The sequence below is a fragment of the Caloenas nicobarica genome, chromosome 14, assembly GCF_036013445.1.
Source record: "Caloenas nicobarica isolate bCalNic1 chromosome 14, bCalNic1.hap1, whole genome shotgun sequence".
NCBI lineage: Eukaryota > Metazoa > Chordata > Aves > Columbiformes > Columbidae > Caloenas > Caloenas nicobarica.
Genome location: NC_088258.1, coordinates 14,560,721 through 14,573,509, shown reverse-complemented (window position 1 = coordinate 14,573,509; position 12,789 = coordinate 14,560,721).

The following is a 12,789-nucleotide window of genomic DNA, read 5'->3' as shown; positions in this document are numbered from 1 at the left end:
AAAAAAGGGAGTTGTGTTGCTGTCAGAAATGCTAAAGTTCAGAAAACTTCATTTAAAGCCCACATTGCTACAAAGGAAAGGATAGGAATAAAACATGCTCTGCTTCACAGACTCAACCTTGTTACTGTATGATCAGCAAGATGTAAAAAAGGTGCCATATTACTTTCTTGAGGAGGTTTTTTTATATTTAGATACTTTTATTTACTTTTAGTAAAATATTTTTAGCAGAAAAATCTTCCTTATGCTTCGAGTATCTGTATTGAAGAACTAAAACTGGTTTGGAACCTAAAAGCTCATAGGGTAGAAGTGTAAATCCTGTTAGCAAATAATGTTTTCACGTATTTTTAGGCATGACAGCTTCGGAGGGGGAGGGAGGGAAAGGAAGGAAAAGACAAACTAGACCAAAAAGAAGATAAAGGGGGAAGGACGACTGGAAAGTTCTGGGGTTAGGGGTTTGCACATATTTATTTCTAAGGACAGGATCTCCTGGCATTACTTACTTGCTTCTGTAGAAAATTGTTTTACTGTTCCAATCCCGTTCCAATGGAGCCTCCTCGTGGCGAAAGAGAAGCCAACTCCTTTGAAGCCCAACTGTTCAAATTTGGTTCCTTTCTCATTTGAAAAGTCTAACAAATTCGAAACAAATTCTAAAATCCTGCAATATGCAGATCCCAAATATGAGAACTGATATTGTAGAAAAGTTGGGTAAAAGAGTCCTTCATCCGATGGAAGTGGAAGATTGCTTCAGTATAGTCCAGCTAGATTATCATTCAGTGAATTTTGGAATGAGTCTCTCTTGCATCCTCATAATCACTGATTTTCATCTTTCAGTCATGTAGACACTAGCAGGACACTAATCTGTCCCACACTGAATTAGCAGCAAAATTCTTCCACTGACAAAAGAGCTTTCAAATTTCTCTCAAAGCTCTTTATCTGTCATTAAAATTGTGAAACCAACTGAATGGCACAATACCGACGGGGCAGTTTGCAAAAATGATCATTAATTTTAAGTTATATAGTAATTACCAAATAAATTTAGTAACATATTTGTTCAAATCAGATTTGTCATGTCACTGGATTTAGAAGTTATTCTAATAAGAAATGTGACCAATAGTCATTGCAAAGGATCAGGAATCAATTTTAAGATTAGCACAAAGCACAAAACCACCAAAAACTAGGCCTACCTTTACCAAAAGTACTTATTTGCTACATGTTCGCAGCCAGAATGAGAATCTGCCTAAGTACCTGCAGAGGAAGATGCCAGATTTTCTCTTTTCCCTTGCATTTAGGTACAGCTTAGATAGCCAAGGAGTCTTTAAACAATTTTTATATCTTACTACTTGCAGATAACAGAAGTTCTTCAAACACGCTTGCAAAGCAGAGTAGTTCTAGAGATTGCGAGTGTTTCCTCTGAATCCTAAAGCTGTGCTTAATCCGTTTAACTATCGGGGGTTTAAATATCACAACCCACACATCTGCTGTTCCTAAAATGGTTTAGGATCCTGCCCCCTCTGGTTTGCACTTCTCTTTCAAGTGTTCTCCAGTCCAGACTGATCAGGAAAAACACCCTGTAAATGTAGTAAAGAACACATGAAATATAATCATTGCCTTATTTCATCATTACTGATCTGTTTCTTTAAATTGTCCCTGACAAAAATTAAAATGCATCATCGTCTTCAAGGAGAAAAGCTCATAGACAGAACGTCTAAATTATGCCAGCCCCAAAGGTAAAGCAAACAAAACAAAGGCAAATCAAAATAGAGACATAGTGGTATTTATGTAAAACCCAGTAAGCAAAAATCAAATTTAAAACTCGTCTGACAGACCTGACAAAGACTGTGGGTTTACAGTAATTCTAAAAGGTCCACCTAATATATGCATTTGTAAGATTATCACAGCATCTTCTTTTAGTTGACTTATCCTTAGTTGACTTTATCCTTTTGCAGGAATCAGTGTAAGGAAACTCACTGCCAGACCACACAGAAGGCAAAGGTGGTATTTTCTTTCTCTTCTACAGAAGCTGGCTGCCTGCTGGCACTCCGGTGAGCACACAGAACCACAGAATGTTAGGGACTGGAAGGGACAGCCACCGGGTGATGAATCCCAGATCCCAGGGATCACTTGTGAGCAACAACACCCGAGGGAACAGCAGCGACCGTGTCCCCAGCGCGTCCCCTGGGCTTCTCTGCCTGAGAACAGTGACCTGGGCTTTTTAGACCCATTTTAAAGTGGGAAGCCAATGGCATCTTTTGCTTCTTTCCCAAGGGGAAAAGCTGCGTGACATTTCATAATCTCTTTTCACATTGTTCTTTTCCCCTAAGTTCACCTTTAAGAGGGTGATAGAACAATAATAAAAGCAAGAAGTATGACAGTCCACGTACCTACATTCTGGGTTCATACGCCTGCCCCAAATCTAAGCACCTACAGTGGTAACTCTAACGCCAGGCTATTGAAGCAGCCTATGTACCATCGACTATTGGTTTTATTTGAAGAAAACATGAAAAATAAACTTAGTTTATTTTTTACCTGAACTCTTGCTGGCATTTCTGCTTGTGTAGACATTTGATTATTTGGAATAGCTGTAACACAATTTTCACAGAAGCTTAAAGTATGTAAGAGTGTTTTAGCTAAAAGTCTCCATTTACACTGTGACAAGAATACTTTGTAATCATTGCCAGAGCAGCAGAATATCACCAATCCCCCCTCCCAAAACACATGGGACAACAGTCTAACAGGAACGACAGACTCACCATGGATGCTCAGTATTGCCTCTGTCTGAAAAGCAACGATCTGTTACAGCAAGTGAGCTCAACTTGTGCAGAACTGTTCAAGAGGGGCTCTGAACAGCAGAGCCAGCTCCGTACAGCAGAGCCAGCTCCGTACGGAAGCAGCATGAGAACGTGTGCGTTGACATGCAATTCCAGATGGTGTGGGCTGGCTTTTCTTCAGAAGCTTTTTCCCCTGTAACTTAGTCCAGTTGCAATGAAGAAAATACACACAGGGAGGACAAACAGCCTGACTGTGTGTTACTTTTGATTAAAGGGTGATACTTACTGCTTTTACGCAGCAACTGCTATCAGAATGGGGAAAGATCTACTCAGAATGCTCTCTTGGTCACACATTATAGGACAGAATCAAGCTTGGTAAAAAATACAGTGTTTCTACTGTTTTAAAATATTTATTAAATTACAATAATTTGATTTTTTTTAAAATTAAATTAATCCTCTCCTGTTTCTATACTATTCCCTGAAAAGAATGTTATAATAATAAAACAGTGGGTTGGATGTATAAGTTTTCATTAGTGCACCTCATACTAGATTTTGGTTTAATTAATATGTTTTTAAAATAATGCGAGTCTACAGACAGAGATCTTCATAAAGTGAAAGCATGCTAATGTGTCAGTTAAAAAAACCAACAAGGATCTGGCACATCTGTAAGCATTTCAGAATCACAATTGGATTTTAATGACATTTTTAAAAAGACAAGACATGAGTAGCTGGCAATATTCTAGATAGACTTTGTATATATTCTGTAGTAAATTCATTAGCATGCATGGATTCAGCGATAAATTTCAATAACTGAATTATTTGCACTTGCTGACTTCTGGTTTTCCATGGAGACCAGTATGACTTCCATCAGAACTGATAAAACAAAAAATAGATAAAACTCGTTTGGAGATATACAAGAATTATTAAAAAAAAAAAAAAGCATTGAAAATAACTACACAAATACATCAACCATTAAAATTTGAACTCATCAATTAAGACATAATTCAAGCAAGAAACTAATGGCACAGTAAACAAACTTTATTAAATCACTTATTAAATTATGGCACTGAGAAAAAATTTTAAATCCATTGAACTTGCTCACTTGTGCATTGCTACATTTTTCTATTTAGCAGTGGAATATGCTATGCATCAGGAACATTCATATTGTAGACATTTCTTACAGAAATAAAGTCTACTTGCTTCCATCTTAGTAAAACAACAAAGTTATTCTGTTTGCTTTATGAAAAATGGGTTAGACATTAATTGTACAACATTCCTGTGCTCTCTAAACTGTAACCATCAATTACTCACGTTACCCAAAATCCGGAATTTCATGATCTCAGACTGCACAACAAATGGCACTACTGAGGAACATTTTGTTACCTCACATCCAGGCTCACTTAATACTCAAAAATATGAATAGATGCCACTAGGTGTTCTGAAACCTACACATGCTCATAGGTTGATTTTACAGTGTGGGTGGTAAATTAATTCCTGCAGACATTATCTATGTATTAATGGCCAAGATAATCCAGTCAATCTGAGGTGTAAAACATCTGTCCAAGATTAGAGAGACTGGAAACATTTGAAGTGAAATTGTACTTGGAGAAAAAGATAACATCAAGGAAGGAGGCGTTTGTCTGAGCCTTGCGTGGTCTGTCTTGTGGCACACTGCTCCAGGGTCTCAGCAGGATATTGTGTAAGCAGAGGAAATTTAATACTGGGGATGCAGCAGATCCGCTGCATCTGTTTTGATCAAAAGAACAGCAATTTAACACAGTAGACTCACTGTAGAAGATTTCCCAAAATGAAACAAGGGAATCCCAGCCACATTTTGTGACAGATGCAAGCACACAAATGCCAGCTTTTATTTTCTTTCCTCTGGATACCCTGTTGTTCATCACTGGTCATAATTAAGAAATTTATAACCAAAGTTCTTGAGCTGTGCCAAATTAGTGTTTGGATCTTATTCATATTAAGTAATAAACCAAGAAATTTTCTTTGCTGATTTCATTTTTGCCATAAGCAAAGATTAATTTGGATAGTCAGAAAGTGAAAACAAATTAATAAATTTCTCTGTAAAATAATAATTAAAAAACCCAACTTGAAGTGAACACACTGAAAAATAATGCTGATTACTACCTTTCAGAGCAAGCTAAGAAATCTTGTGCATTCTTTGAGCAATGTAAATTGGACTTTGCAATGAAACCCAAAGGCTGAAGATAGAAACCTGGTGTCAGCCATGCACATGCCAGCCACGTGTGTTCCTGTGCTAGAAGGAACTTCGCCCAACACCTGGACGTACAGACCATACCGTTATATTTTCCCAGTCCCTATCGCTCCGTTGCATATTCGTAAATCATTGCTTTTTGCAAAGAGCAGCCAAATAATTGGTAAGTTACATGCAATAATACATACAATCCCTTTTAATCGTGATTCCTCTCAATCTCTCCCATGCTTGTCAATCAATATAAGCGACACCTGTGAACAGGGCACGGTGACTGCAAACAGTCAACAAAACCCAAAACATTGCATAATCCAGAAGAAGAAAAATAAAAAGGTGGAGATCTGGTCTCCAACTTTCGCACTGCAGGGAGCTGGATCTAACACCGGAGGAGAACCCCGTGAGTATGGGATGAGGAGTATTGCTCCAGATGGGACACAAAAATGCAGCCAGTGCCAGAGGACGGGAGCAAACCTCAGGCTCAAGACAGAACTAAACCCATACTTTTTGCTAGCTCTGTGAGGGAGCATCTGAACATTTCTGCTTTTTTTCCTGACACACGTTCGTGGCTTCAAACTGACAGGGTGAGCTTTTGCAGGTCGCACACAACATACATACACGTGAAAAGTATTGTAACTGGTGGAGTGCAGACATGAACATCAAACTGAAGTACTTCAGGAAATTACTTATAAAAGTAAATGATGTTTAGAATTCTATTTAATCTTATTTAGTATACGCTGACTCTAAAATTTCATAATAAATAAAATCTATTATCTGGAATCTGGATTTCTCTCATTTTAGAAGTGTCCTAATAATAGAAATAGGATTTGTGATATTCATTTTTAAAAATATTTTCTATTAAGAAGTTACCTGGAAGATTTTTCCTTCCATGACCACTAAAATACCTTTGCAAGGATTTTTTTTTGCTGTCATTCAGTAAGAAATCGCTGCCCTCACAGGCCTTGAAGCACATTAAGAATTGATCATCTAGTTTCAGCTGCAATGGATAAGGTGAAGATCTTATACGAGCAAGAGCACTGAACACCTAATGACAGTTGAGTTTAAATCCAACTATTAGAATTTAACTGCCTATAAAAAAGTCGAGATAAAAAGTAATTTTTTTCATAAATCTTTAAATGCAATATAAGGACATTAACTTCATTTTACTATTCAATTCTAGATACATACCTTACATATTCCGAAACATGTGCTGAAGTGATACCAGTATAAGGTGATAGCAAAAGTATATTTGAGGAACTTGTTGGTGTATTTACGATATCAGGAGAGAAAGCAGAGGGTCCAAGCCCATTTAGTACTGTACTTGGATTGCCTGCACTTGGAAGCATTGTCTGACAAAGGAGGAAATAAATACTGCATTGTCATAAAACCTACAGTACAAACCCAGTCATATTTGCAAAAAGTGTTAAAGTAATCAAGGAGTACTTAAATACATCAACAGAAGAAAATCACATTAAATCCACAGTAATTCTAAAGCACCTTTTTTTTTTGTTTTCCTTGAAGTTTAACTTGTTTTTAAAAACCTCAATCACTTATCTAAATTTTCAGGCTTGTAAGCATCTTACTTGACCTTATTCTGTTTTATGCTTTGTCTGAAGTTTTTGGGAAAAGGCCATGAAGATATAAAACTGATTTTGTAAAACATGTGAAAGCCTTTAACAAAAAGACAAGATTGCATGTTTTAAACAAGTATAGCTCTGTAAGAGAAATTTTTTCATGAAATATACAGTCAGCATGAAACAGGAGGCTGACAGTTCACAGAACTCCTTCTCCCATAAGGTGGCCTAAAAGAATTTCATTACGACAAAATACGATCATCCTAAGGACATGAGAAATTCCTGTTCTTCGCAAGAATCGGTGTCCCCACGAAAAAAGGTTTTTTGTAATCTTATCATTTTAGTACTAATGCATCAATACCTCCATGAAAAATGCTCATCTATTAATAGCTATGTTACTAACATTTTCATTTACTCTGTCATATTTTCAATTTCATTGCCAAGGAAGCAGTTTTCAACTTGCAGTTCATGGCCCTGGCGGACTGTAGTGAAACGGCTGATGAAAGGTAACTCAGATATGCTGTAAGAAGCTTTAACTTTGTATTATAATAAAGAGGGCCAAGCCTTCACTAGAAAAATTCCAGTGGCTCTCCAATATGACAGCATCAAAGCAAAAGTTGTCAACACATGTAGTGCCCAAGCCCTGTTTTGAGCTTGTTTAATAATGATGACTGCAAAGAACCTTGTCGTAGTCTAAAACTGAAAACAAACGAATCCTCAAATGATCAACCAATTTAAGATGTCTACATAGGTTTCTTTCTGTTCTTAATGCAGCCAACAGCAACGTAGCTGTCGAAATCACCAGGTTTCAGCGTAAACATCCACAGCCATCTATTTGTTTACAACCAGGCATTAATGCCTATCTTAGCATATGCATCTGCATCATACCTGATGAACAGCCATTTTCGAGAACAATTCCTCCTGAAATGCAATCGCAGCATCAATACGTCTCTCCAGTTTTGATACTTTCTTCTGCAACAGAAAAGAAACACAGCATGGGTTAAGAAACACTGAAGAGTTCACCTGAAATCAGTATACAGTGAAAAGTATACAGTGAAACAACGGCAATGAACAAAGGCTAAAAATAGAACTATTTTTAACTGATCTTTCTGTTACACAAGATGAAAAGATTGGATACTTTTGGGGTCTTTCTCTAAGGTGGCATTATAGTCACATGTGATATGCATGCAAAATGTTCACTTGGTTATGCAAAGACACTTACTAGTAATGCTTTAGCTATTTCTTCGTGGTTATTTTTGCATTGTAATTGTTCAACTCTTCTGTTTAAACTTTCTAGTTTTTGATTAATGAAGTCACTGTTTAAAATATCCATCCGCTCACCAATCATACATTTGATCTATAACAAAGAAAAGCTGTTTCAAATGTAAAAATCTAAAAACATTGAAATGACTGTACAAACTCTGTGCTAAATTCAAAATTTAGCTAAGTTTCAGGAGAGTGGGGTCATTTTCTTTCTATTGTGTATATGGCATTTCTGGTAGGTACAAAACATGGAATTTTGTACCCTGACACTCTCCTTTGGACTTAACTAATTTTGCATACAGGAGGTGTCAAAACATAACTACCTTCTAAAATTTAAAGAGGTAAAATTAGTATTTTTTTATTAATCACTACCAGTGCACTAGTATAGCTTTAAACATTTTTAAAATGTTTATGATTTCTCTACATACAAAATTTAAGATTTTTCTTTCTACAGGACTGATGACCAAAAATTGCTGCAGACCTCTGCTTCCAAGCAGGGGTACCCATGAGCCAGTGAAGCTTGCTATCCTGAGGAATAAAACTATTCTTAATGACTATATGAACATGAATAATTAAATTTTTAATAAATTATAAATAATTTTCCTTATTTCTATGAAAATGATTTGCTGATTTTATGTATCAGGACAGGTCTCCTTGATGCCAACTACAAGGAAAAAATGTCTATATAAGCAGGACTGAGAGTGTATCTTAATGTCAGGAAGATAAAGATTTTATAATCAAGTAATGGATTTCCTAGGGGGAAAAAAATTCCATTAAGAATCATATAAATTCCTGATCACTATTCTCTACATGGAGTACTTGTTTTCTGCCTCTATGATAAAAAGGAATTGCCAAACTCACTCCTTTCATTCAAGTATTTACTGAATTGCTTCTGCTTTCTTGCAACAATACAATAATTCCCTCTTCTTTACAAAAAAGCAAAATGACAAAGAAAGTGTTCAGCTTCTTTAATTCTCTTAAATAAAACATCTACTTCTTATTATACCTGGTAATTGCTAAAATGTTGAGGCTTTTAAAATAGTATCAATCTGAATGCCTTGAATATGCTCCCGTTTGAAAGAGAAATCTCTGTCTCCAAGACAGATATTGATGAACAATATGTGCTACAATAGAGCTAAATATGAAAGACACTTATGTTGATGACACTCACAGGACCAGATTTTTCACTCTTGATGGTCATTCACTGCAGCCATAAGATGAGAACTAACTATAGTTTTCCTGTTCTTTCTCCCTCTTCCCTCTCCAGTCTTTCCTCTCCAGTTCCATTGCAGACAGGAGGAAGCTTTGTACTAGTACAAATTGCTGTCAAATGAAGGACTAACTATCTCTTAAATTCCCCTTCTCCAAGGACTTCTGAAACCTAATCAATGAATCCACTAGCACCTGCATTCTCAGGTGTGTGTACGAGTGTATAAACACTTCTTTCCAATCCTGCCGATTACCAGAACTTTGAATTTTTCATCCAAGTCTGGCTCCCCATCCCTTCATACTAGTACCAAACATTACCAAAGTTCTGTGTCGACAGCCCTTCAGTACTGTCCTCCCACCTGCCCACCCAAAAGTACCTCTGTGTCACCAGGGACTGATTATCACCAGACTGAAAGTTCGATTTAATTTTCTTGAAAAAAAGTGCTGGAATTCAAATGCTTTGATGACATACAGCAGTCATCACGATGATCTAAGCACTGTAACATAGTCAAACTACTGGAGTTGAAGTCACATGTGCTTTTTTACATATGACAATACATTTCATAAAAATTCCCTGAAAATAAAAAGATCATGCCTCTCACTGAACACAGTGGGAGTTATTACAGCAATTTCAAGACAGCTGATCAGAGTTTAACTACTAGTTCTTTGACTTAGAAATTCGTTCAGGACCAACGGAATATATGTTGCGGTTTTTCCGTTAACCGAAGCTGCATAAAGGATTTAGAGTTCTCCAATCCATCCTAGACACTATGCTCCTTATTGTAGGTCTCAAACAGTAGCAGCTGATGAAGAAATATTCCCTTAAAGTGGAAAGGAACTGAAGGAGAATTTTCAGGTATTCTCCACAAATGGAAATCATTGTCACTCTGAGTAATTCCTCCTGTTTCTATCTTCTGGAAGGAGCAGAAGTCCATATTGTCTAAAGTAAATTATCAAATGCAGGAGTAAACTTGTAGCCTGAGACGCTTTCAAAAAGTTATAGTCAGATCCACTCGCAAAGCAAATGTTACTTCACCTAAAATATGCAAGAATTGGATGCCTTCATATGTAAATTCTGTCTCACATAGCAATCAAAATATTTTAAATTTTCAATTAGTAGAGAATGCATTCAAAATAACTTCAGTATTTTCTCCCCTCCAAACATCCATTTGTTTTCTCCCTAGAAAGACAGTTACTGACATTGCTAATATAAATCTCCAGTGTTCCCCACAAATATAGCTTAAGTTATAAACAGGGTGATCCTATTTGTTTTAAAACACATATGAAACAACAATTCAAGCATTCTGCATGTTACCTTTCCCAAAAGACTTTCTTCCTTTTTTGACATTGTACAAATACTCTTTTTCTTGATTTCATCAGAAAGCTTAATACCTTTACACTGGGTATTTTCTTTGCTTACTGAACTTGCCCTCTTCCTTTGAGTGCTCACTGGAGGGAAAAAAAAAACCCACAAACACTGTCAACATTTCAAGCTTCTTTCTACATTACAGTACAAATAATTAGAACTGAGGCCAGTGGAGGGAGGAGTTGTATCACTCAAATCACTGATGTTCCTCCTTAAATATACCACAGCAGTTTGATCTAGATCTAGAGCTGGGACATAGTATTTTGTACAGAAACCAAAACCTCAAGCAAAAGTGTGGAGAGAAGGAAGAGGAGGACAGAAAAAAGATCAGGTTGGTCCTATTAATTTTCTCACCACTAAATTTTATTAGAGATACTTATGAAGAGCTATTTTACCCTCTTCTTCTTTTTTGTTAATTTTTTTTTTCAGTGACAACATGCTCTCTACCTTGAGACAAGCAAATAAAAGAAGACCATGCTTTTTCTGCTGAAGTAACACTGAGGCTTTTCCTACTCTGCTCTGGGCCAGTGCCTCTCATCTCTTTCAGCTATGAGCCTTTTGACATATCATACAAAGCCTCTTCCCAGGATTAGGGATTCTGTAAGCCTTATTACCTAAGAAGGCAGCCTCAGAGGCATGTCAGAAGCATCGTCATTTTACAAACACTCTTTCTTACTACCAGCAACTGAAATGTCTTTCCTCCTACCACTCTTTTTATTACAATGAAAAATGTCACAGACTAAATTATTCTCTAGGGGTTTTAATGAGGTAATACTTCATAGTCAAGGAAGAATCTTGCACCTGCAACATAAAGATTGTACTTATCTTGCCAAAAAGAACAGTATTCCTGACCATGCTGCTATATAAATTTAACAAGTATCTGATGACTGTACAAGAGGTGTTTTGCACCACAACCAAGCAGAACAGGGTGTTTCTGTTTCACTCTACTGATCATCACCCAGGCAGTGGCACCAGCAGCGGACGCAGTTACTGCAGTATCGAATAGGACTGGAACTAACTCCCCATCCCTGAGCAATGGAAAAGCCAATTAGCTGAAAGGAATACACTAGTAAGGACATCAGCCTCCAGGGAAGTTTGAATTTCTACTCATTTAGAAATGTAACTGAGCTACCATTACAATGTGAAAGGCGAAAAACTTAGTTATCTTTTTCTTTAACAGTATGTTAAGATACTGAGTACTATTAAACAATCAAACACAATCAAAACAAGGTAATTGGGACTGCATATAACAAATACCTTTCAAATGATAAACAATTGAGGTAGCTACCTATACTTTCATTTTCTTTAAACAGTAACTTTCAAAGCACTCAGCAATAGAACAGGGTAACTATGGAATTCAGTGACTCTTCCATCCTAGCAAGTTTCCCCTTAAAGCAAGCATACAGTTTTTCATATCCATGAAATACGAACTACTCAACACTATACAAAGTACTAAAAGATACTTCATGAGCATTTCAAAGATTCAAGGGAAAAAACTATTCTGAATTTATAAAACAGTAACTAAAATGTATGACAAAATAGCATTTATTTATTTCAACTCAAAATCCATGTGAGTTTGCAGGAAGCATACTTATTGCAATTCTTCTTGAAAGCTGTACTGTACTTTTGAAGCTATGAAATGCAATTTTTAAAAGACATTTCCAAATGAAACAAAGCAATGCTTAAGAATATCTTATCCTCTAGTCCATCAGAGGTTTGAAACCATTTCCTTGTTCCCCACTCCAAATTTGCAGACCAACAAAACCTCAGCCGTTCCACCTCTAACAGCTAGGCATGTATGTCTAGCTTTTACAGTAACACTTATGTTTTCATTGTCCATTATTTTAGGTAGTTTGCAGAAAGAAAACTCTCTTGCCTATATGAGATAGGAGTGTCTATACTTGTAAACCTGAAGAAGAAAAAGCAACAATCTTCTGCCTAACTGTAAATGTTCAAGAACTTGACAAATAAAGATGCTCCCACACATTCTACAAGTATACCATTATTTCAGTTAATTAAATTCTTGTTACTGGAGCAACAATTCCCCTGAAATGCTACTTGGTACATAGTTAAGCATAAATCATGGTTACTTTTTAAACATTTACCCTAGTTAGGAAATCCAGGTTTGTGTAAGCCAGCACATCTGCAGGAATCAGTTTTAACAAACATTTTTTTCCAGGGGAAGAGAAAGAATGGAGGAGTATTTAGGTGTTCTGGTCTTCACCACCTTCCTTTCCTCCCCACTCCCACCCCCGGTACTTGACTTTCATCTTAATGGTGAATGAAATAACTCTCCACAAGTAATTTCCTATTAATATGCATTTTAATGCCATGGTTCACAATGTTTTCAAAGGCTCTTGGAAGAATCAATACTATTTGTATGTG